The 26,306-nt window shown below is 34.5% G+C and overlaps 1 protein-coding gene across 1 annotated transcript in view; it reads left to right on the top strand.

The window, feature by feature from the left end:
* Nucleotides 1-12,933: 12,933 nt before the first annotated feature.
* LOC129944722 (uncharacterized) overlaps nucleotides 12,934-26,306 on the top strand; it is an 83,516-nt gene continuing 70,143 nt past the window's right edge. The window contains exon 1 of the mRNA XM_056054359.1: nucleotides 12,934-14,241. The gene's annotated coding sequence lies outside the window, so the exon portion shown is untranslated. The remainder of the gene's footprint in view (nucleotides 14,242-26,306) is intronic.

Raw genomic sequence — 26,306 nt, 5'->3', positions numbered from 1 at the left:
CAATAGAAAAGATAATTAAGTTTTGATATGTGTCCACCAAAGGTTTATCTCAAAAAAACACGGTTATTATTAACAACTTACTTGCTTTTAATGTTCTTAATGTGCAAGTTATAAAATTATTAGAACTAACTACGTAAGAATTTCGAATATAGATTTTAAACTTCTATCAGTCTTAAATCAATCCTTAACAACCAATAAAACAGAAAAAAAAGTACGTGGGAAAAATTGGCTCAAAATCAGGTTGATATTAATAAAATATTGACTTCCATTATTAATAACTTCGTTTTTTTCCTTGAATTTGCTTTCTGGTGGATAGGTGTTTAGAAGAACAAAGTGTAAAGGGACAAATAAGTATAGAACAATAAAGGATCCCAATATAATCAAGCAAACATACAAAACACTGAATTGCTTATAAATGGACCCTCGTCAATTATAGGATTACCTACCTATATATTTATGCATTTTACTCAATGGTTGGCCATATGTATTTTGAGATACACCTAAATACAGTCTAAGAGTTAAAGTTGTATTTACAATAAATTCTTGTTTAAATTTAACTGAAATCAGTTTTTTTTCCTATGATATCGTACTTCAATTTTAGAAAGTAAAACAAATTTTTTCAGTTAGTCAAGTCTTACCAATTTTAACTATTAAATAGATTACTCAGAGTTCAAATTGCTAGTTACTATTTTAAGTCATGTACCTTATAAAGGATTAACTAATAAGAAGTTTTATTTTGAATAGCCCTCTGTATGGGCAGCTGTCATCTTTTGACATATGTCAAGTCATTACTAAAAACAAACGACACACACTTTAAACATTGAAACATTGAAATTCAAAGGATTCAGTGAACATTTAACAGTAATAATTCGCAAATTTGTAGAATAAGTTTCGCCATCGTGACAGCCATTTTGTTTTGGTGACATCTGTCAAATCTTTTGTTTATTATTTAGTTGCTTATGTTAAACCATCATGACAAGTTGAACTATTGAACAGCACGTTTAAATGGTAAAACTTTATTATCAAAATTAGTGCTCGTCAACGCGATCGTTGCGCGTATTGCGCCCATTTTAGGGTAGACGTAGTGGGCGTTCACAGTCGACTCTTCAACGTTTGGTGTGCCAAATTGAGATGATCGGTTCAGTAAACAATCAACTAACACCCGTACGTCCAAGGAACGCAAAATCGGCAACATCGGCGCAGTCCGTGGAAGTGTATAGCAGAACCAAAGGCATTCTTTCCTTGCCCTACGCAAGAACTCGAACTTTCGTATACTTCAACTTCGCGAATTTTGCGTCACGACTTGGGCCCACTAGCTCAAAGTTCATGACCATAAACAATGCCGTTTGATCGCTAACTGGTCTTCAATCGTTTGGAATATATGTTGTAGCATAGGGCAGCAACAAGATCCATCTACCTATCCCGATTCACCGCAACTGACCTTAGCTGTCGCCATGTCGATTGAATACCGAGTCTTCTTCAAAACTAATAACCTACAAGTTGCCTTTGGTCTTCCAACGCGTCTATTACCCAGGGGATTCAATTGAACGGATTGTTTTCCTATATTGTCGTCCGGTTCCGTTGCATGATGTCTACGTCCAATTTTTTTGTCTATTCCTATTCCACAGCTCAACGTTAGAAATAGTTTGTGGCCACCGGTTCTTTAGAATAGAGCGCAGACGACGGTTAACGAAAGCTTGTAGTCTGCTAGAGATGTTGGAAGATCATTTCCATGTTTCAGAAGCATATAACATGATTTAACGTTGGATTCGAAGAGTTTCAACTTGGTACGAAGCGATATTTTGCGAGAGTTCCACACAGGAGAAAGGATTCCAAATGCACTACGGGAATTTTTTTATTCTATAGCGAATATCACATCTGATTTAAGCCTGCCGTGCTGGTTGCCATGAGACATATATCGTCAACATAATCTTTGTGGCTAAGCTTGTCAAACAGACTCCATTGGATACTGTGTCTTTCATTTATACCCACCGTGGCAGTCATCAAATCGTCAATCACCAGCAAAAACACAATTGATGACAAGACATCTCCTTGGCGCACGTCGAAGGAGTCGGGAAGCTGTTCATTGTGCAACACAAAACACCTTGCGTTGTTGTACGATTCTTTAATAAAAGCGACAATTTTCTCAGGGATTCCTCGCGCAATAAACGATCTCTGGATGCATTGACGATTTACTCAATCAAACGCCTTCCCACAATCCACAAACATTAGGTACAGCGGTGATAGGTACTCAGATGATAGTTCGTGTATGATTCGCAAGGTGTTTATGTGGTCGACGCACGATCAGCCACTGCGAAACCCCGCTTGGTGCCTATTGACTGCATACTGGACTTAATCCTCTCGAGAATAATAGTTGCCATTAACTTCGGAAAAACAGACAGAACTGTGATACCGCGCCAGTTATTAGAGTTTTTGGGGTTTGAGAATCGTTTGGAAGAGGACCCCAATTTCGGCCGAAAAATTATCTTAAGTGTCGAGGCGCATTTTTGGATAAATGGTTGTGTTAACAAAAAAATCCTGTGGGGTTTCTCGAAGTCGCAGGTCTATGCAAATAAACCCCAATCGACCGATGCATCAAAAAGCTGAACATAACAAAGGCCATCGCTCAAATTCAGCCGTATCTACACGGAAGTGTCATTGAAAATTGGACCGGATCGGATCCGTGCCACCGTTAGAAGTCGAGGAAACCCCTTTAAAAGATTTGATTAGTTATCGATGTTGCATTCATTTCATGTCACGATAATTCTAAAACATCATTTACAACCTGCCATTTCAGACTATTTGGTAGCTTTTACTCTTACCAATATTTAGGTAGGTACATCCGAAAAAAAATAAAACAGGTCCCATGCATGACAGAATAGAGCCCTTCATTGGAAGATTTATGCATCCATATGAAAATGATGCCCGATGACGCAGAGCATAGAGCAGAGAACACCATCACCTCACCAATCGGGACTATCCTCTAGACGTTCTTGTTTATATGTTAACTTCACAGAAGTTGTGTTATATAATGATTTTGTTGATCAAGATCAATTTTTCGGGTATATCTTTGATAACATGTACAGTCTTATTTAATAGAATTCGCTAAACAGATGAATAGTTATACAGTGAATAAGGATTTATGTAGGCTCTATGTAACGTTGCAAAAATTCCTATTTATAAAAAAATCTGCTATAAATTTTAGTTATACAATGCTTATATCAAAAAAAGTGCCAAAAGTACTATAAAATCTGCTAGTTGTCATAACAACTAAAATATAACAAAATAATTCCAATTATTTGTATGATATTCTCTTTCGAAAATCTATATTTTTTTTAGATTCTTCGTTTCTTCGGCTCACGAGCTAAACTCGAGAGGCATTATTGTTTTTATTTTAATTTCAAAAAGAGAGGAGAGAAATCAAAATGACATTTGCGAAATAATAATAACAATAATTTCCTTATGTAGGCTCTATTCAACCTCAAAACGCGTTTAGCTTATTATGGGACTATGCAACCTTGTATAAGTTTTATAAATAGCATTTTTGCGTTTAGAGGCATTATAGAGATAACATAACTTTATGTAGGCTCTATACAGCGTTTTTAAATAAGACTGGTCTTTTATTTAATTCGTTAAAATCTAACGTTAACAATATTTAAAAAAATTCTTATAATCTAATAATATCTAATATCATAATTTATATTTATTATACAATATTGTTGAAAAACATAAGTTTAAATTGTTTACATTTTATATTATCATTTACAGATTCTAAACAAAAATGAAATTCGTTATAAATTGTTATTAACTGATTGAGAGGGCTACATACACCATAGTTTGATCTGCTAAATATTTGAATAATAGGTTGCTGTCGCCTTAAACTTGCACGACTGAAACTGAAATTTAATTTACTTAGAACTGATGGTAATGATATCGAACCATTAATAATCCCAACAATAAAACAAAATTGTAAATACTTTCTGTGGTTAGTCAAAGAAGGGAGGCTGATCAAAGCTAGTCTTTGAGAATAAGGAGGAAATAGATTTTCCCTTGCCCATGGAAGAGACCGAAGACAGAAACGCAGAAACCTTTTTTGGATCGCTTCAATTCTTGAAACATGTATTGAGTAATAAGGTGACCATACCACACAGCCGTATTCTAAAATTGGTCTAACAAACGAAATAAATAGAAGTTTAAGAACATAAGGATCCCGAAAATCACGACCGAATCTTTTAATGAATCCAAGAACCCTATTGGCTTTCTTAATTATATAACTTAAATGATCATTAAATGATAATTTGGGATCTAGAATAATACCTAAGTCAGAAAACATAGAAACTTTATATACCGGACAAGAATCAAACATATAGTCGTACAAAAACGGAATTTTTTTACGTGTAAAACTCATAGTTTTACATTTGTCAACATTTAAAACAAGTCGGTTTTTATTGCACCATTCCCTAAATATTGTTAAGTCTTCTTGTAATAATAAACAGTCAGAGGAGGATTTTATACTTTTGAAAAGCTTAATGTCATCAGCATAAATAAGGACAGACGAGTTTTTTAAGTTTGAAACCAAGTCGTTAATAAATAAAACAAATAAAATAGGACCTAGGTGGCTGCCCTGAGGGACGCCAGAATTGACAACAAATTGAATTGAACTTTCATTACGGAACAAAACAGAATAACGACGATTTTTTAAGTATGAAGAAATCCAATTTATAAAATTGTTGTTAAATGGTAGTATATAAATACACGTATAGATTATGGGGAAGATTTGAAGTGTGTGATTTTCTACCTGTTGCCCTCTGTTGGAACACCGACCAGAACAAATATCCATTATAAAATACATAATGGTTCCCCGGTTTGATTCTAACTTAATTGTATATTCAAGAGGCTATTCGATGAGTCATCTTTGTTTGTTGGGAAGGTATACCTTCCAGCCACATCTTTGATATGTTTTTTTTTTTCTTCTAATGGTAATGTTTACGGTCCCACCCATTTTGGGTAACGAAACTGGTAACTAATATTTTTCAAGTGTTAAAGAGAGATATTTATTAAAATTACAGAATTATTCTAAAAACATAGTAAACTTTTGTTTTTTGAATCGAGCATTTGTACTGTTGTCAGGGATGGAAGGGACCTACAGTTTCTTTTTAAGCCGAATCCGAACGGCTTATTTGAGAAAGCACTTTTCATCACAAGAATTACTTTTGGAGAATTTGTCAATTCCTGCCAGAGGCAGTACCCGTGGAAAAAACTTTAGATGTCAGCGATCGAACCCAAAACCTCTGGCATGAGAGCTAGGGTGGGCCACATTTGTATGGCAACATTTTTTTTCATAGTTTTTGATTCTAATAGCGGTTAAAAGTTGCGAAATGATGTTTTGAATGAACACAAAAAATTTTATTGAGTTCAGACAACTCCTTCTGCCTCCAATTCTTAATTAAAAAAGACATTGAGCAATACATTTCTAAAGTAAGGTAAATCTCCTTCTTAATTGATTTTATTAACTTAAAAATGCAACAAAAACTACTTTTGTATCACATTCGATTTATTAAAAGGAACTTTTTAAATATTTGATTTTAAATTGACATCAATTTACACAAAAGTCTCTTTTGCTGTCAAATTTTGGCATCAATTTACGAGATACAATCTTATATTGTATAAATCCTTCACGTGCTTCGTTTGAACATAAAGTAGCTGATGCTTCTGTGACGGTCTTAACTGCACTCTCGACAGCCTGGGTAGACACAGAAATTCAATTTGATTGTTTTCTTCCTGAGCAATGAAGTATTGAAGTTCATCATTTGAAATATGTTTTAATGTAGGTGGTTCAAAAATATCGTTTTGCCAATCGATGAGGTCATAGTACAATTTTGCATCCCATTTTATATTTGGGACTTCAAAAACTCTTAACCGAGTAGGGTTTTCGGTGCGAGCTTTTAAAGTATGGCGGCGCAGAGCCAATTCTCTGATATGTTTTCTTGGATCAGTTAACATTGCTAGCAATACATTTTCTGAATGCGCAAAGAAATTGTTTCGTTTCATTACAAGATCAATGACAGTCTGATATTCCACGGAAAGATAGCGACTTTTCGAGATTAAACCCCATAAATGCCTGGCTCCATCTTTGCAGGCAGGTTGTCTTTTGATATTGAACCAAGTTGGAGCATAGACCTTCACGACGTAAGTCCCTAACACTATCAAACTTTCCGTTTGAGTTGATGTTCCGATATACAGACGAAGAATACGATTAGCTTTAGTGAGGAACCTAGCATGGATCCTGAATAAATAAAGTTGGTCAGAGCTAAGGTTCTTTGTGTCCATTATCGGCAGCGACTCTCCTGGAATGCTCTTAAATTTAACGATAGACGTTTTTTCGCAATTTTCCAGATCTATTCCAATCACTCCTAAAAATGTTCTTGGTCCCGAAGTTACGCCATCAATATGGGCAAACAAATGACGGAATGTCAGCTCATTCATATGCAACATGCAAACTATCCATTGTAATGTTCTTTTTATTTTTGTTTTCATCCAACAGTCCCATGATTCCTCCAAATTTCAAAACATTGACATTGGTACCATCACATCCAATAGCTACTAAATTTTCCAATGAAATGTTTGCTGTCAGGAAATACTTAAACAACTCTTATTCAACACATATAGCAGTACCTGATGTTGGAGCAATGTAACCTAAGTATTTTGACTCTGGTTCGGTTATTAGTGAAATATGTTCTTCGATCACTTGTTCGCGGTAATACTTTCCATTTCTTTTCCGGTTGACTAAAGTTTTGTCCTTTCGACCGTCGAAATATAAAGCACTGATCTCAGAAACAGGTTCTTTATTTTGAACACTTTCCCTTGCCTTTTTTCGCTCCCTTCTTAGTTTATTGTTATCAATAATGGGTAATTTAGATTCCTGTTGGATTACAGAAGCAATGTCAGCTGCCGCTCTGTCTGATACCCCATTACGGTCACAGGTTTGAGATAACGCGGAGTAATTCAGTGTTGTTGTTTTTTTCTTTTCTTTGGAGTCGTCAACTGTCTATCTTCGCTATCTGAATCTTCACATGAATCCGATGGTGCTTCTCGTGGACTATTTTTATGAACAGAAGCAGAAATACTTTTAGACGTTATCGCAAGGCCAGTTGCTGATTTTTTTCTATCCATTTTTCTTTTCAAACTTTTCTGATTATTTTTTTAGCGAGTACATCGGTGTTCCCAATTATCATTTTCCTTGTATTTCTTTGATCATTTAGAAAACTTCTATCATTCAGTGGTACCTTTCTCTCTTTTGGACAGTTGCATTTCGAAAAATCAAAGCATTTACAAGACGAAATGTCAAATAAAACTTTCCTAGCAGAAACAAATTCCTCCAGCTTCTTTTTTGGAATGTTGGGATGGAACTTAAGGAGTTTTTTCCACTTACCATGATAAGATTTTATCATTTGTAATGATCTCGTAGTTGAAACAACCGGTAGTGTTGCCTGTTTCCAAACAAATTCAATTTTTTCACACACTATATAACTTATTTCCTTGAACGTTGGTTTCTTTTTATTAATTTTCAAATTGTACCTGTTCCATTCATAACATTTCATTACCTCTTCGTAAGTGGGCAGTAAATTATACTTAAAATCACAAGTCTCGCCAAATATAGGACATTTGAAAGCCTTTCTAGTACGTTCCATTACTTCAGATTTAATTCAAAGAAATTTTAAAGCAATCACAAATATAACTATACATTTAAAATTAGCTTCAATTTTGCGACTACACTGAAGAAGAAGAACCTTAAAATTAATGCCATGTTACTGTCCTGTGTTTTTTTTTAAATAAGGGTATCGGCCTACTTTGATTTTGTTTTGAATAAAGTTCAAATAACGACACCTCATTTAAAAATTGAAACATAAAAAAAAAAAATCAGTCATGGTAAATAAGTTGAAAACGTTAAAACTTTAAAGATAAATTGGAGGCAGATAAAGTCAACCCATTTCAAAAATATGTTGCATATGTTCTAAGGATACCATATGGCCAATTTTTAGTGCTATTAGAACTCTCAATTCTCAAAATAATTTTTTGACCCACCCTAATGACAACTCAACACACTAACCATCATACCAAGGATGGTTTGTACTACTTTAAACAAATCTAAAAACTGAAAATATGTAAAACATCAGTCTTAAAACTGTTCTTGTTCCCCTTTTTTCTTTATTTAATTTAAAAAAAATAGTTTTGTAACTCAGCTTAAAAAACTTAAAGTTCAAATTCTAAAATAAAAGCCGAAATTCCAAGGGATAATTTAACATTTAAGTCCCCCATTCCCAAATCCGTATTTAAATAAAAAAAAAAAAAACTAAAACTAAAAGTGGCTCTCAAAATACCAGTCAAAAACTTCTGTTAATAGTACACTGTGGCTTATCTGGAACAATTTTTTCGAAAAACAAGTCATCTTTCTTTTCCTAATGCTCACACTGTGTCTTTGGCATATTAAACGTAAACAAATAAGTGTGCGATAGTTAAAAAAAAGGTTAAATTAGCATAAATATTCGGCAATTTGTAGATTTTTTACCATAGCAGTTTAAAGAAGGTGAACATTTAAGTTTACCCTAAATATCTCACGAACCAATAACGCCAGAGACTTTAATTAAATTTTATATACATGTTACGTAATACCAAACAAATATATTTTTCATAAATCAAAAAAAAAAATGAACAACATTTTTACCTCGAAAATTTTACGAATACAAATGATTTTATCTCCAAAACAATTTTGTGCAACGAAAAATAATGTTTTTAACATCTGGTAAAATTTTGAGAAAAATGGAAGTGAGTTAAAATTGATTTTCGACTTCAATATCTTTTCAAAACTTTGAGATTTTGGTTTAAATCTAATTTTATCTTATGAAAAATATTGTTTTGAACATTGGATAGTTTATTTTTTGAAAATCGAATTGAAAGTTTTCTAACAACAAATAAAGACCTAAAAAAGCATTTCTAAAAGTTCGTAAAAACTAATTTTTGACTCAAATAGCTTTCCAAAAATGAAAAATATTGGCTTCAAACTTATTTTATCTCACAGAAAACATTGTTTACGATATTCAGTAATTTTTTTTTTATAAAAATCCAACAGTCCGTTTTTTCATAAGAAATAAAATCTACAAAAAATAGTACGCGAATTTGGTAGTATATATAATATAAGTTACTATAATTGGTAAAAATTCGTTTTCGACTAAAAATAGATTTTTAAATCCAATCGTTTCATATGCAACATATTGTTTGTAACTTTAAAATTTTTAAGAACAACTCACAACTGACAATTTTTTTAAGAAAACACGAAAACTTACTTACTTTTTAGCAAGTCAAGTCGGCAGACATGATGGGAAGTTATCAGTGTGGGTCGCATCCCAGCCTGTCAATTCTAATCTTTCTCAAAATTTGTCCGAATGTTGAAAACAATATTTCTTATAAGTTAAAATTATTGGGAAGTGATTATCTCCAATTTGTATATTTACATATAAAAATAACTGTCAATTTGATTTTTCTCAAAATTTTACCAGATGTCAAAAACGTTATTCTTTGATGCAAATAATTATTTTGTAGATATAATCATTTTTTATTTGTAAAATATTCGAGGTGACAAATATTTATTTCAGTTTTTTGATTTATAAAAAAAAACGTTAATTGATTTTTTTTTTCAAAAATATACTAGGTTCTTATCACGTTACAATATATAATTTAAAATTTATTTCAAGTCTCTGCCGTTAATGGGTCATGAGACCAACATTTTTAACTTTTCTTAAATTGCTATGGTAACAAAGCCACCTACTCAATTTTTTTCAAAGCCCTTTCTGGATCTTTCTGCATTTTTATCTGTAAAACAAAATTTATTTAAAGTCGATATTTCTACTGGTTTTTGAGCTATGGATGACAAAAAAAAAACTTCGCGAACGTACGTACACAGCAACTCTCTAAAAACCTTTTATTTCGGCTCTAGGGACCTTGAGACGTCGAGAAATGTCAAAATTTTCAATTCGACAAATCGGACTGATTACAACAACTTCCTATGTTAAGTTAATAATGGATTGTTTAGCAATTTAACAACAAATACAAAATTAGTTAAAGTTGGTACTAAACTACTACTTAAGGTGGCGCTACAGTACGGGGCGGACCTGGGCCTCAACCAACATGAGTCTATAGCCAGCTCGGTCCCTAGCTAGCTGTCTCCCGTTTCGCACGCCAAGTTGGTTGAGGTCTTCACCCACCTGAGTGCTCCACCTGAGTCGTGGTCTTCCTCTACTTCGTCGTTCCTCGGGATTGGATTCGAAGACCTTCTGGGTTGGAGCGTTGATGTCCATTCGCTCTACATGACCTAGCCATCTAAGCCGTTGGACTTTAATTCTGCTAACTAGGTCAGTGTCGCTGTACAGGCCGTACAATTCGTCGTTATATCTTCTCCTCTATTCTCCATCTATGCGTATGGGACCAAAAATCACCTGAAGAATTTTTCTCTCGAAGCATCCTAAGACCTTCTCATCTTTCTTTGACAGGGTACAGGCCTCAGCACCATAAAGGAGAACCTGAATCATGAGTGTCTTATAGATGGTAATTTTAGATGCTCGAGAGAGGACTTTACTTCTCAATTGCCTTCTAAGTCCAAAGAAGCAGCGATTTGCAAGAGTTATTCTTCGTTTGATTTCAGCGCTGGTGTCGTTGTCTGTGTTAATAGCGGTGCCTAGGTAGACAAAGTCCTTAACTACCTCAAAGTTATAGCTGTCCATGGTGACGTTTTGTCCAATACGTCGTTGTTCAGTGTCCTTTTTTGATGACAATATACAGTATACTTGGTCTTGCCCTCATTGACCACTAAACACATCTTCTTCGCTTCCGTCGCAATGCTCAAAAACACTCCACGACATCACACTTTGATCTTCCAATTATGTCAATACTATCGGCGTATCCGAGTTATTGAATGGACCTTTGGAAGATTGTGCCTCTAGTGTTGACGGTTGAGTTTTGAACAATTCTTTCCAGAACGATGTTGAAGAAGTCGCATGACAGTGCATCGCCTCTTCTAAAACCTTTTTTGACACCAAATGCATCGGTAAGATCTTTCCCGACCTTGATAGAGCAGCGTGCATTCTCCATTGTCATTCTGCACAAACGGATAAGTTTGACAGGGATGCCAAAACTAGACATTGCTCTGTAGAGCTCTTCCCTATAGATGCTGTCATACGCGGCTTTAAAATCGATAAAGAGATGGTGGGTATCGATTTGAAGCTCCTGGGTTTTTTCCAAGATCTGCCGTAGTGTGAATATTTGGTCGATAGTGGACTTTCCTGGTCATAGTGGACTTTCTTGGTCTGAAGCCACACTGATAAGGACAAATGGCTTCAGACGTTCACATAATACGGCAGAGAGGATCTTATGCGCAATGTTAAGGAGACTGATGCCTCTGTAGTTGGCGCAGTTTAGAGGGTCTCCTTTCTTATGTATCAGGCACACTATGCTGAGATGCCACTCATCGGGCATGTTTTCTTCCGACCATATTTTGCAGATGCTTTGTTTGACTTAAGTTTAGTTATAGCTATCTACACTTCGTCAAGGTCGGGTAGGTGGAATTGTTGATCTGCGTCGCCGAGGTTGAGTGGTTTTATTACCCTTACAGCGGAATTCGGTTCATCATCGCCGTTATATAATTTGGAGAAGTGATCTTTCCATATTCTCAGCATCGACTGCGGTTCTACTACGATGTTCCCCTGATCGTCTATACAGGCTTTGGTTCGTGGTACTAAACTGGTGATTAAAAAACAACTGATTTTACCCCCAACTATCAGAAAAATAAGTACAAAATTACCTGGAATCTAACCAAAACTACCACTTCAGTATTGTTTTTCAAACTTAATGGCGGAATTCAAACCTTATAATGAAATTAAATTACACTAAAAATGTCCGGCTGTGTGAAATTTCTATTTAGCTTTACTTATGAAATCAAAAAATGAATTACCCTATAACCTAAGCATTTAAACTCGTAGCACCCTGTGCTAAGTATGATACGAAAAAAAATGTTTGTATTGGCAACACTACATTGCTGAAAACAAATTAACACCACACAGAGAAGCATACACCTTCACTGAAATCCATTCACCTACACCGTAGTGTTTACTCACTGCGTGTAATATACCCCAATCATGAATTCACCATGTCTTGTGTACCTCTACCTTACCTGCCATCATCATTGCCTTGCGTGCTTACCTTACTTACTTACTGCGTGCTTACCTGTTTGCAATAAATTTCCCCTTCGTGCAAGCACCAGCAACATAAAGGTATTTTTTTTGTATTGTTGTTTTCTGAACCAAAAACCAAAACAACAAAAGGCATTGCGCTCACAATACACAATACACCTTTTCGATACCTTACTTATGGATTTTATGAACTTGTTTTCTTCCCCTCTCCCTTCTACAGCACCCTCTTTCAATCGGACTACCTTGCTCTAACTTAACGCTACATGATGTAAGCATATAGAACCATCTCGCTTTCTCATGTAAACAAAAAAAAGAAAGAAAATACAATTCAAGTCGAGCTCTGAGCTAAGGTTGAGCTAAGCGCAGAGGCAGAGCTCACTCAAGCTCCATTATATGAACAAACCTTTAAGTGTGTAGCAAGCAAGGCAGGTATGTTCGTTTGGTTTGGTTTGATTCCGATTACAACCAAAACCGTGAGGAGAACATAAAATACAAAAACAACAACTTTTAATTCTGTGTGGTGAATAAGTTGTAAGTGTTGTTCCTTTTGCACAATCAAAACTGCCTCTCGGTCTCGACAGTTAATGATGTTAATGTCATTCGTAAAAAGTATCCGTATCTTTTGGGTGCTCATCGCACTGCACTTGGAGAAAACATAAGAAAAAGATACTCACCACACCGAAACCACCATCACTCATCAACCACCAATTCCGAAATCCGAACTTCTTCTCCGACTCCGGGTATCCGCCGTTCGGTCTCTCAGTCTCAGTCGTGCTCGTGCGCCATCTTGTGTTATTTACTCTCGAACATCATAGCTGATGGTCTTGGTTGCGGTATCTTAAAACACCATCACACCACACTGTGAACTGTGACGACAACGGTCTTTGGTCTTTTTTTTCAAGTCTTGGTCTATCTCTTCGGTTAAGATATATAATTAAAATTTGTTTAATTGTTCCCACAAAGTTTTATGGAATCTTAAGTGTTTGTTCTTTTTTTTCGAAAGAATAACATAAATCGAAATGTCCTTAATCTCGTCATAGATAACTTATAAATACTTACAACTTTCGCTGCTTAACGTTGGACGTTTTGACCAAAAATAAGTATATTTCACGGCACGGTCGTTAACGGTTGAAGAAAAAAAGAATAAATCTACAAAATTATTGGTCTTTGTTGTTACCTAAGCAAGTGTGTTGAGTTAAGGGTGTTCTTACATCTTTAAGAAAGAAAAAAGTGCATACAAAGTTATGGGTGAAAACCCTTCTGGAAAAAAGTTACTTCTCCTCACTCACCCCCACCCCTGCACCTCTATAAATTTAAGTGAATAAATATCCTTGCAGAAAGAAAAACAAGGATTCATTTTTTTAAATTTTAATAAATTAGAAGTGAAAATGTGTGGAAATCAATAAAATAAATATCTATATCTTTGTATCCTACAATGTGTGTTATATATCTATCTATCTATGCCTATGTATAATGCTTTATTGTCCTGATGTAGTTATGTGTTATGTGAAGGATAGAAAAAAGTTCAGTGGCAGTGTTTCATAATACCCTCCCCACACACGACAACCCCAACAAAATTATAACTCCCCCTTTAAGAAAAAATAAATAAATATAATAAAATACTCACAAGGATTTTAAGACCAACAAAATAAATTAATAAAAACGAGAGAGCAGTATTATTGTATATATCTACAACGATAAACCTATGGTGGATTTGAGAATTAAGCTTAAGTTTTGGAATCGAGAAATTTCAGGCGTTTTATGTGTTTTTTTTTTTTTGTATTTTCGTTCTCTTTAATTCCTTCCAAGGAAACAAAAGGAAAAATCGATAAGCTGTTACTCTGCTCTCGCTACATTCTATCTCTGTCTATTTTAAGCACCCATGGATTATAACTTGGCTTAAAATATATATTTTTGTACGTTCCAAGGATATCCACCTACATAATATAGACAACCAGAACCACCATCGGAACATCATCATAGATACTTTTTGTTTGAGGTAATAAGATGAGAAAACAAATATATCTACATACCTTCCTATAATAATTTATTTTACGAGTATTCTCAATGGACAAAAATAAAATTAAAAAGACGAAAATTGCGTGCATGACATGAAGACGCAGAGAGTTGAGTTTGAAGTTGCAACATTGGAATACTGCGCTGCGCCAGTATTCATATTTTTTTCTTACCTACCTACCTACCTTACCTTCCTACCTCTATAAACAATCAGCAGGGTAAAAGATTGCACCGTTCACCATGCACCGTGCACCGTCTGTACCTATCTTATGTGGTATAGATGCTTTATTTTTGTTTGTTCATACTATACGAGTCTGTATGTATCTACCTACATTAACATGTGCAAAATTTACACCAAAAACCAGTCTGCGCTACAAAAACCGGGTAAGAGTTGAGCACTGAGGGGGGGCTTAAAGTACCCCACCACACCATATTACCACCTACCAACTGCCAACACTCGTTTTAAGACCAAGAACATTGAAGTTGTATACTTTTTTTTTTAAATAAATATTCAGGAAACGTAGGTAAGTTAGGTATAAGCAAGAGATACACTTTGGTTGGTTGACTTTAACTCTTATGGAGGTTTAACTTCGCAGATACCTACTTATGACTTATTGAAAAAAAAAATTACCTAAGATTCTACTCAAAGTATGACGACACAGCTTACAGCAGAGCGGCTTGTATTTTGTTGTGTAGTGTGGTTTTCCATTTCCATCTATGGATCTATGGATAAGTTGAAGCATGGTGGATTAAAAAAAGAGAGATATTATTATAGCAGATTTTAATATCGGTAAGCACCTATCTAGGAAGGTAGATAGTTCGTTTTCGTATCCAAGGTTAAGGCCGGCTTTTTATTTTGGTATAGGTATAACTTCATATGTACCTACCCACCTTTTAAAGGAGACAATCAGCTTTTAAGGGTACACTTTCATTTATTCGTTCAGTTATAAAAATAAAATGTGTGTGAAAATAGATAAAAGAAATTTTACTTCAAGGTCCTTAGGTGGTAAAAATGAAAAATATGCATAAAACCGTTAAAGTTGTGGCTTCAAAGCTTATTTCGCTTATTCTTTTCATTCAAGGGTTATTTTTTTATATTTTGTTTTTAAGTTCTTTAATTCAATTGAAGCTCAGCGTTTTGAATGAGTGCCAAAGCTTTTGAAATTTGGTTTAATATTGAAAAAAGGACATACATACATATATAAAATGGAACTTTTTGAAGTATATACAAATCATGGAAGTAGTTTTTATTCAGACAAAACGATTTAGCATTCTCTTGCTCCTGAAATATTTTTATTTTATTTACATATTTTTGACATGTAATTAACTGTCAATCTACACTTCTGCACTAATGTTATAAAGAGGAAAGATTTGTATTTCTTTATGTAACGAATAAACTCGAAAATTACTGGACTGATTTTAATACATTTTTTTTTTGGTTAGAAAGCTACATTATTACTGAGTAATGTGGGCTATATTTAGTACTAGATTACTATAGAAATCTTTAGAAATTCCTATTAAAACCAACCGAAGGTGTAAAAAATTACACCTTTAGGACAAAAAAATGTTCGACAATATTGTAGATAAGGAGACGGAAAACGTACTACTCCAATTGCAAACAGGTCCCAAATAGTGTTGGATATTGAATTGGCTCAAACTTTTCACTCACGTTCCGTTTGACAATCCTAAGGAAAAGATCGTAATTTGACTTCAAACGGAAGCTCTAGTTCAATTATCTGAATATTTGCTTTGTCTGACAGCTCAACAGCTGTAGAAAAATGTCAACAAACAAAATATTTGCTCTTTGGAGGGATGAAATAATAGAAATATCATTCAAAGCAACCTCTAAGCAACGCCACCGTAACGCAGACGAAGCCGAACCTGAAGCGTGTTTGAAGGTAGGAAGGTAGAAATGGCGATCTCAAGGCAACCTAGCCTGAGATCCAATTAGCGCTGTTTTGATACCAAAAACTCCTTTGACCTGTGATAGAAAGGGAAAGATTTATAGAGAAGCTTCATAGCGATTATGTTAGAGCCATTTTATCGCATTGAGAAAAAAGATTAGGTCTCTAATCTTTGTCTCAGATAGCTCATAAAGTTCGTGAAAGAATGGTTTTCCAAAGTATCTTATCCTAGTGTTTGCCAAAGCAGGACATTTGCAGAGGAAATGGATTATCGTTTCACTTTCTCTTTGGTCACTACAAATAATGCAAAAGGAGTTTTAAGAGATACCCAACTTCTCTGCATGAACTCCTATAGGCCAATGTCCGGTACAAACCGCAACAATCCTGGCTATGTCTTGCCTTGGCCTGCATAGAAGATTGTTTGTACGGGTTTTATTATAAGTGGGCTATATCTTCCCAGATATAATGCAGATGGGTAAATTGCTCCACCTTCGGTTTGATTCAGTTTGGTAGATAGAAAAGATTTTACCCTTCATAGCACCAAGAGGAATGTTAACCATTTCCGCAATTGAGCTATGAAGGGCCAATCCTTGCTTGGCTAGCACGTCAGCCCGTTCATTTCCCACGATACCACTATGGCCCGGAACCCAGATCAGGGTGAGCTTTGTTTAAGTATCTTACATGCCTCCCTCATTGCCAGCAGTTCAATTGAAAAACGCTAGCAAAGTCAGGAAGCCTAAAGGATTTAGCTACATTTAGGGACTCAGAAAAGATCCCAGAACCAACTCTGCACTCCGTTTTTGAGCCGTCAGTAAAGATGGTTGTGTCGAAACCTATCGACGCGATGTCATCCTTCCAATCATCTCTGGATGGGAAAATAACCTTAAAACCCTTACTAAGGCTCAAAGTAGGAGTGCAGTAGTCAGTGTCTACCGAGATAATATCTGAGGGAATCAATTTCGTTGTGTTGCTGTGACCATAAGGTTTTGACAACCAGCTGTTTGATTCCTTCAGCCTTATAGCGCTGCAGGAAACTATGATAATACCAACTGATTTGCCCATATCTTTTTAAAGGTTACTGTTCCCTTTAAAAATATCCTTTGCCCTACAATAAATAAATCCCAGGGACAAACTTTTTCCATAGTTGGTATCGACTTAAGAAAAAAGTGTTTTTCCCATGGGCAATTCTAGGTGGCACTTTCTCGAGTAGGATCTCTTGATAATCAATATGTTTTGTTGCCACCTACAAATACCACAGGAATTTACTAAGGGACTCCGAAGTTTTAAATCTTTCGTTACGTTTTGATAACGAGTTAATTGTTAATTGCATTTTATTAAAAAGAGCGAGTATCCATAAATGTTTAAAAAGTGATTTTTGGTGAAAATAAACAAAAAAAAATTTTAAAACGGACCTATTAATTGGAGTTCCTAACTGTCAACTGGACTAGATGTCATATGGATTTAGGAAATTAAATGAAATTGGGTGGCGCAACAGTCCGTTGAGAACTAGGGCCTATAGTGACTTACAACTTTCAACCTTTCCTGTGTGCGATTACTGTTGTCGAACCGAACGGCTTATTTGAGAAAGCACTTTTTATGACAAGAATTACTCTTGGAGGATATGTCAATTCCTCGCAAGAGGCAGTACCCGTGAAAAAAACATTAGATGGAACAGGCGGATATCGAACCCAAGACCTCTGGCATGACAGCCCAACGGACTTTGCTAAAAGTTAAAGTAGCCATACCGTGATTCTTACTTCAGCATATTGTTAAAAGATAGTAGGCTGCTTAAATCCTTTAAAATTAGGTTATTCATCTTTAAAGATAAGTAGTTATGCATTACCTTGTTTCAACACATTCAGATCTTTTATCTATTTGTAATTCATTTGTTCATTATCTCCAATCAAATTACACCAGATCTGACGAAGCTAGTTCAAGTAATAGGGAATCTTTATTTCAAGATCGAAAGGTGAATATTGGCCAAATAGAGTAAATATGTCTGAATTAGAAAGTGGCCTTTTGTGTTTGAATCCAGGTCCGGTTGAAATACCACCGATTATCCTTATAGAACCTCTTTTTCTTATTTTCAAAAGCTCTCCATCTAATGGTGAGTTCCTATCAGTGTGGAAAAAAATCATTTATAACTCCAATTCATAAATCTGGATCAAAGCATCAAATAAACAATTATCGTCCAATTTGTAAATTATCACGTATCCCAAAGCTGTTCGAAAATACTGATATACAATAAGTTAGCTTTCCCCGTGAAAGAACAGATTTCCCCATCTCAACACGGTTTCGTATCGGATAGATCAACAACCACCAATCTGTCTCTTTTCTCCAATTTTATTTTTAATAAACTTCGAAAAGGTCTCCAAATTGATGTAATTTAGACAGATTTTACGAAAACTTTTGATAGAGTAAATCTCTCAATTTTGTTGAGAAATTTTATTTCTTTTGGTTTTCATTCAAATCGTTTGAAATGTTTGGACTTTTACCTTAAGAATCGTATTCAATTTGTTCGAATTTAAAATATGGTTTCAAGTCCAGTTTTGGTAACTTCAGGTGTTCCCCAAGATAGGCCACTTCTTTTCCTAATTTTTATCAATGAATTAAAATTATAAATGACATGGACTCCAGTGCGTTCAAAGTCAATTGAAACGATTGACAAATGGTTTTGCAGGACATTGCAGATGCTACGAATTCTACGAATTTTTTTTTAAATAATTTTAATAAAAAAACCACACACTCAAATTTTTTGAAAGTTCTTTTTGGATTTTTTGAAGTTATTATCTGTAAAGCGAAATCTGTAAGTCGAAATTTTCACTGGTTCTTGAGATATGGACGACGAAAAGTCTAAGAAAAATCTTTTATTTAGATTATAAGGACCTTGAAACGTCGAGAAATATCAACATTTTTAATTCTACTATTCGGATCGATTACAGCAACTGCCTATGGAAAGTTAATAAGGCTTGATATATACAAAACTTTAAGAAACAACTATTTTTTGGCAGATTTCTAACTATATTCAAAAAACATATCCTTGAGTGAAAAATCTTAGAAAAAAAACAAGTCGTTCTTGAAGGGCACTTTAAAGCAATTTAATCTCCTTGAAAATGCAAAGACGTTTGGATCTCGAAATTTACTGTCAAATTCAACGAATCTGTCATTTGGAAATATCACTTTAAAAAACTGACAGATGATTTTTTTTTGACAGGAGGAAATCTTCAAAAGGCACTTGGCAGTATTCGACACCAAGTAGTGTGGGACTTTAAACACTAAACCACCTCTTTATCAGGACCAATCTTGGAGGATCGACTTCAGATTTTTCTCTCATAACTTTGTACAATCACTTTGGGGGAAGTTTAAACTCTCAATAGTTACCCATGTTTTTTTAGACCATAAGCTCATGAGGCTTGGTTCTTCATAATCTCCAATCATGGTTTCTTATATTCAAGACGGACTCCATTTCAGATTTAGTATGACTTTGCAGTCTCTGTTTGCGCGATACAGCGTATTTTCTAACAACTTCTGTAACCATTTCTATTTGTATGTCACGATGTAGATCGGCATTTCCTATGTACCAAGGTGCATTAACTATTCCACGAAGGACTGTTTTTTGGAGTTCTTGGATGATTTCGGTATTTGTTTTCTTTGTGCAGCCCCATAATAAGATTCCATAGGTCCAAACAGGCTTTAGCACTTGATTATACAGCATTATTTTGTTTGATTGATTGATAAATCAGAGTTGTTACCAAGCAACCAGTAAATTTTTCTATATTTCAAGTTCAGTTCTTCTCTTTTCTTTTTGATGTGCTCTTTTTAAATCTAAAGTATTTGGAGTATTGGCGTAAGGTACAGCTTGATTATTAATGAATATTGGAATATTGTTTATCTTTTTATTTGTAAAGTTTATATGTGAAGATTTTGTTTCATTTAGTTTTTTTCATTTCGGTCCAAGCTCTCACTGTGTCGACGACATTTTGTATTTTTACTGCTGCCTTAGAGACACATTTGTCGGGTACCAAAATTGCGATATTATTTGTAAAAGTAGCCATTATGGTGTGATTACCAACTGGAATATCCCTTGTGTATAGTAAATACAGGGTAGGACCTAGGACACTTCCTTGTGGTACACCGGCTTCTGACAGATGATGAAATCAAAATTTGACAGGTTCAGAAGACATTAAATGCTTAATACGAAAGCAACTGCAAATTAAAACCAATGCAGCTATCTACTTTCTTAAATGTCATTAGCTTTAAAATTTGAAACTTTACTTTTTGGCATGGAAATCCACCAGACCAGACCTTTTTGGCAATTAACTGATGCTGACAGATTAGAGACATATGGTAGCATAAGAATTCAATAGTTATTTCTCTGATCTTTACAGCTATTATAAAATCAACTTTTACAAAGGCATGTTTGATATGAAAAAAAGATTTTGACCTTTCAAAATTTTACATAAATCAAGATCAAATTGATTTATACGGAATACGATACCGCAACAAAAATCAGTATATCAATGGATTCAATGTTCAAAATATCAAAACCAATATGAATCGAAACCTTCTTTCTAAGCACCTCCGTTTCTTTTAAGGCTCACAAAATATTTCTGGCATAACAGGGTTATACACTTCCCTGGCTTTTCGAAAATAGTTTGCGGATTGTCCGAGCTCCTCCGAAAAGATTATTTTTCGATACATAAACTGCGAAGTGATAATAAAGCTGATGTTCGTGCGCCTTCAATTCTTGAGTAATTTGGACCTTGGGAATAATCGAATGTCCTTATGCAGAATTCCCATCAGGATAGGTGCTTCCTAAGGTAAACAAAGCACTCGCTTTAAAAATAAGTTTTAAAAATAATCATTTCGTTCGTTAACGCATGACACTGACATTCTGTCAAAAATTTAAGCACTGCCTGGGTCAAAATTACTCGTGATTTGGACCCTTTATATTTTCCTGTGTTTCCTTTTTCAAAAATAAAAACATATTTTTAATTTTAATTCAGTTTCCATTCTTTTGAATATGTTTTATTGTTTGAGTTCTTTTTATCAATCAATAAACTCTTTTCGTTTGATTTCAAACAAAGAAACAGATGGCAGCCCTGTTTGTCGGTAAATGAATACCTGTTATATTAATAATAATTCTTTGTTAATTGTTCAATGTTGAGCAAAGAATTTATCGTCCATTGTATGTAGGCAGGCAGGTTCAATTATATCTACATTGTATACTTTATTTATAATTACTATATGTACATATATCGATGTGGATAATTTTTACTAAGTAACAATTTTGTTTGTATTACTTTTCTTACGTGTATTGTTTTTGATTTATTTCCTGGTTGGTTGCACTTGTTACCTCCATAATATATCTTATGTGAATTAAGATATAAGCCAAGTTAAAAAAAGCTCTAACTTTAATTTAAACTCAAATTCACACTGACAAATCTCTGTTCCCCAAATATGGCTGAGTTGGTATAGAGGTAAATTATTAAAGTCCGTCTACTATACAGCTGACCCCACAATAGATACCGCAATACGCGGGGGCTTCTCTTGCTGATGTCAAATTCTGTGCCGACAGCAGCGCCACACCGCTCTAGCTCTCTATGTTCGTTCGTTGACGTTGCTGCTGTCATGCTTATAAATATTTGTATTGTTACTTTGCTGTTGTATCCATGTGGGGAAATTTATTGTTATTATATTTTGTTTTGCCTCGATAGCAAAAAATAAAAATACACGATTAACATGATTCTTATCGTGTCGTCGGTCGGTCGGTCCGTCGGTCGTCGAAACATCTTAAAGCAAACAAAAAAACACTAATGATTCGTCTTCTTGCCCCTTATAGAGTAGACAGGTCAAATTACTTTAACAAAGTTCGTTTTGTTTTTGTTTTTTGCTTGTTTAATTTGTGTTACCTGATTTAAAGTCAATGGCGCAAAAGTTTAAACAACATATTGTTAAGTTCTTAGCATTTTACTAGCTTTAATAAATATACAAACTTGTTAATAAGTATAATACAGATCTCAATTTGATTAAAACGGAACAGGTCACAGTGACAGTTCGTGAAAAAGATCAAAGCAAACAAACCTTTGAAATGTCACAAACTCAATAGTCATTGGGATTTCGAAAGTTACTTAATCAATCTTTTTAACTTAGAAAGTAAATTAAATGTTTTTAAGACTTTACTCAATCGTTTAAAATATGGAGAGTAATAGGAATTGCTACAAAAATGTACAAAAAATGAAAAAGATTTTGCAAACGAGTTAACAAGTTTTGACAGATGTTATATTTTTAAAGTAATATCTGTCAAATTGACATTTAAATATTTAATCTGTATCACCAGAGTTTTGCTTTTAATTTTGCGTGTTTAATTTGTGTTACCTGACTTCTATTCAATGGCGCAAAATTTTTAGCAACATATTGCTAGGTTCTTAGCGTTTTCTACAATTTTTTAGCATTTTATTAGATTTAACAAATATAAGAACTTGTTAACAAGTAAAATACTGATCTCAATTTGATTAAAACGGAATACGTCAAAACAGTGACAGTTAGTGAAAGAAAACAAAACAAACAAACCTTTGAAATGTCACAAACTCAAAAGTCATTTGGATTTTGCAAGTTACTACATTTACGAGTAGCCATTTTCTGAGTTTAACTTCAGTAATAATTTGAAAAGTAATCTTTTTAATTTGAAAAGAAAATTAAATATCTTTAAGACTTTACTCAATCGTTAAAAATTTTGAGAGCAATAGGAATTGCTTTTGAATAAAAATATACCAAAAAGTGTAAAAAATTTTTTAAAGGAAATTATAAGTTTGGCAGATGTCATATTTTTAAAGTTATATCTGTCAAATTGACAGTCAATTATTTAATCTGTATCGCCAGACTAAGACCGAAAGTTATGACGTTACATGCAACTGATTAAATTATTAGATTTTTTTGTTTTTTTTTTGTTTGGTCGAAAAATCAAATTTTTTTCTTCATCATCACAAAAACATGTCTAACGTGATGATTTGCTTTTCACAATAATTATGAACGCATTAACGTGTCGCTCCTATATGAAACCATTTAAGCCCACACTCCAGACTTCAATTTTTAACATAGGTAAACAAAATAAAGGTTTGAACTATAGAAACTACCTACAGCTTTATAGATTCAAAGGTTGGCACAGGTAGGGCGATTTGGGTTCTTCTTATCGTTGAATACAAATCTACAAATTTGTGTACCGTAGGTACATAAGAAAGATCGCCTCAAACAGGTTTAATATTTTGGTTTTCATCCTTTATAGTCTGAGAACAATATTGTAATTCAAGCTGATTTTACTTATTGTATAAGATATGAAGTTATACCTATGTTTGCCTGTCAAAAGCCAACTATCTGTCAACCAAAAGTAAGACAGTGAAATGTCAGATTTCAATCATACCTAATTTAGAATCTGACGTGTATATTGCTGAATAAAATTGCTGTAAATCCAAATGTCAACTCATTTGCGGGAATCTATAACCGAGAGGCATTATTCTTTTATCTAGAAGAAGAACTGTCAGAGAGCTTCTGACAATATAAAGTGTCATTACAATCTGTCAATTGAAGCTAGAGCTGTCAATATATGTAAAGTAAATTTTCGTAACTATTGCTTTCGATGTTTTTGAATTGGAATACATATGTTTTTAATTTATTAAAAACGCCGATAAAAAGTCAATTCAAAGTACAACATAACCTCCGTGACTATTTCAATCCTACCTGCGTCAAACTACGTAAAGACTTCAATCTTTAAAAAACTTGTTTTTGTACGCAAGAAAAATACAAAAAGGGTCAGCAAAGTAAAAAAAAAAGCAAAATAATATTTTTTTATTTATTTTTAACAAAACAAAAATTAAAAGAAAAACAAAAACAAAACAAAGAAAACATAAATCTTTAAAGTGCCGTAGTGACATAAAAATCGAATGCATTCAGTCAGAAGTGGTTAATATAGGCATTGTGAGTTCGCAATACACCGGCTTGTCCGGTGCCTCTGTTGTTATAATAATATGGCTTCTTTTTGTGGAAATATAGATTTGTTCTACTTGCGTACATAGGATTTAAGGCCCTTTGCCTGTACCTTTATAGATGGGTCACCCACACAAAATCTATAAATGGATATTTATAGCGCGTCAGTTCTGCACGTCGTCGTGCGTCGTCGTGAGTGCGAGTGAATGAAGGTTTCTCGAATCGATTTGTCTGACGAAAAAGACCATAATAAAGAATACACCTAAACCTTATAATAAATTCTAGCAGGTATATACCAATCTATCTTATTATATCTACGTGGTAGGGTTTTAGAATTGTGTTATTTTTACAAATGCGCCACACCTGCATAAGCACTTGAAAGACCAAATCTTAGTTCATTTTTCTTTGTTTCCTCAATGCAGATTTTATTCTTTGGACTTGAAGTAATTCAAAAGGGTGAACTCTAGAATCATCAAAGAATTTGTATGCATATAGAACTTGCTTGATAGAGAAGGTATTGCAAATTGATTAAGAAGAATTTTTTTCAGACTTAAAAATTTGTTTTAAAACTTGAAAACTTGACGAAATTTCAGCAAAACTTTTAATTAAAAATTGATAAATGGTATTGAAGTAGAACCCATGTCGAGAAAATAAGTGCGTTGGACTGTCATGCCAATGATGACAGTCATGATGTTCTTGGGTTCAAACCCTGTCTGAGCCTTTTAAAGTTTTTTTTTCATGAGTACTGCCTCTTGCGAGGAATTGGCCCGCAATACAAAGCGGTTGAGAGTTTCCATGAAATAAATCCATGTGGAATAAGAGTTTTGTACTCGCCGTAAAAATAATTTCGTTTTATTTTTCAAAGTAATTTGGTCTTATTTCACATTGTCAAAGTGCAATATAACCAACTACTGAAAATTTGTCTTATTTCAATTTTGTAAAGTACGATAAGGTTAATTTTTAAAAGTTGGACTAATTTCACGGCAACCAATTGACAATAGTTCAATGCAAATTTTAGAAATGTTAAAAAGCTTGTAGAAAAGTTCTTAATTTAAGTGCCTTAGTTATAAAATCGATACAATTTTTTTAGATGGAGAATTTCTATAGCGTGAAATATTCTGAATGGGTTTAGAAAATATGTCATATTTTTCGTTTTTTTGAATACACTTAATTCAATTTGAATTCTTAATGTTTTTAAAAGTTGAAAGTTCTATAAAATGTCTTACTTACTTACTTAAGGTGGCGCGCTGCAGTCCGAGGTGGATCTGGATCCCAACCAACATGCGTCTCCAGCCAGCTCGGTCCCTAGCTAGCTGTCTCCAGTTTAGCACGCCAAGTTGGTTGAGGTCTTACCCACCTGAGTGCGTCACCTGAGTCGCGGTCTTCCTCTACTTCGGCGTCCCTCGGGATTGGATTCGAAGACCATCCGGGCTGAAGCGTTGATGTCCATCCGCCCTAAGCCATCTAAGCCGGTGGACTTTAATTCTGCTAAAAAGGTCAGTATCGCTGTACAGTCCGTACAGTTCGTCTCCTCCATTCTCCATCTATGCGTATGGGACCAAAAATCACCCGAAAAATATTTCTCTCGAAGTATCCTAAGACGATCTCATCTTTCTTTGACAGGGTCCAGGCCACAGCAACATAAAGGAGAACCGGAATCATGAGTGTCTTATAGATGGTGATTTAAGATGCTCGAGAGAGGACTTTACTTCGCAATTGCCTTCTAAGTCCAAAGAAGCAGCGATTCGCAAGAGTTATTCTTCGTTTGATTTCAGCGCTGGTGTCGTTGTCTGTGTTTATAGCGGTGCTTAGGTAGACAAAGTCCTTAACTACCTCGAAGTTATAGCTGTCCATTGTGACGTTTTGTCCAAGACGTCGCTGTTCAATGTCCTTTTTTGATGATATCATATACTTGGTCTTGCCCTCATTGACCACTAAACCCATCTTCTTCGCTTCCATCGCAATGCTCAAAAACGCTCCACTGACATCACGCTTTGATCTTCCAATTATATCAATATCATCTGCGTGTCCGAGTATTTGGATGGACCTTGGGAAGATTGTGCCTCTAGTGATGACGGTTAAGTTTTGCACAATTCTTTCATCGCATTGTCTAAAACCTTTTTTGACATCAAATGCATCGGTAAGATCTTTTCCGATCTTG

Source organism: Eupeodes corollae, chromosome 2 (genome assembly GCF_945859685.1).
Source record: "Eupeodes corollae chromosome 2, idEupCoro1.1, whole genome shotgun sequence".
NCBI classification, from domain to species: domain Eukaryota; kingdom Metazoa; phylum Arthropoda; class Insecta; order Diptera; family Syrphidae; genus Eupeodes; species Eupeodes corollae.
This window is presented reverse-complemented; position numbering and strand designations above follow the sequence as displayed.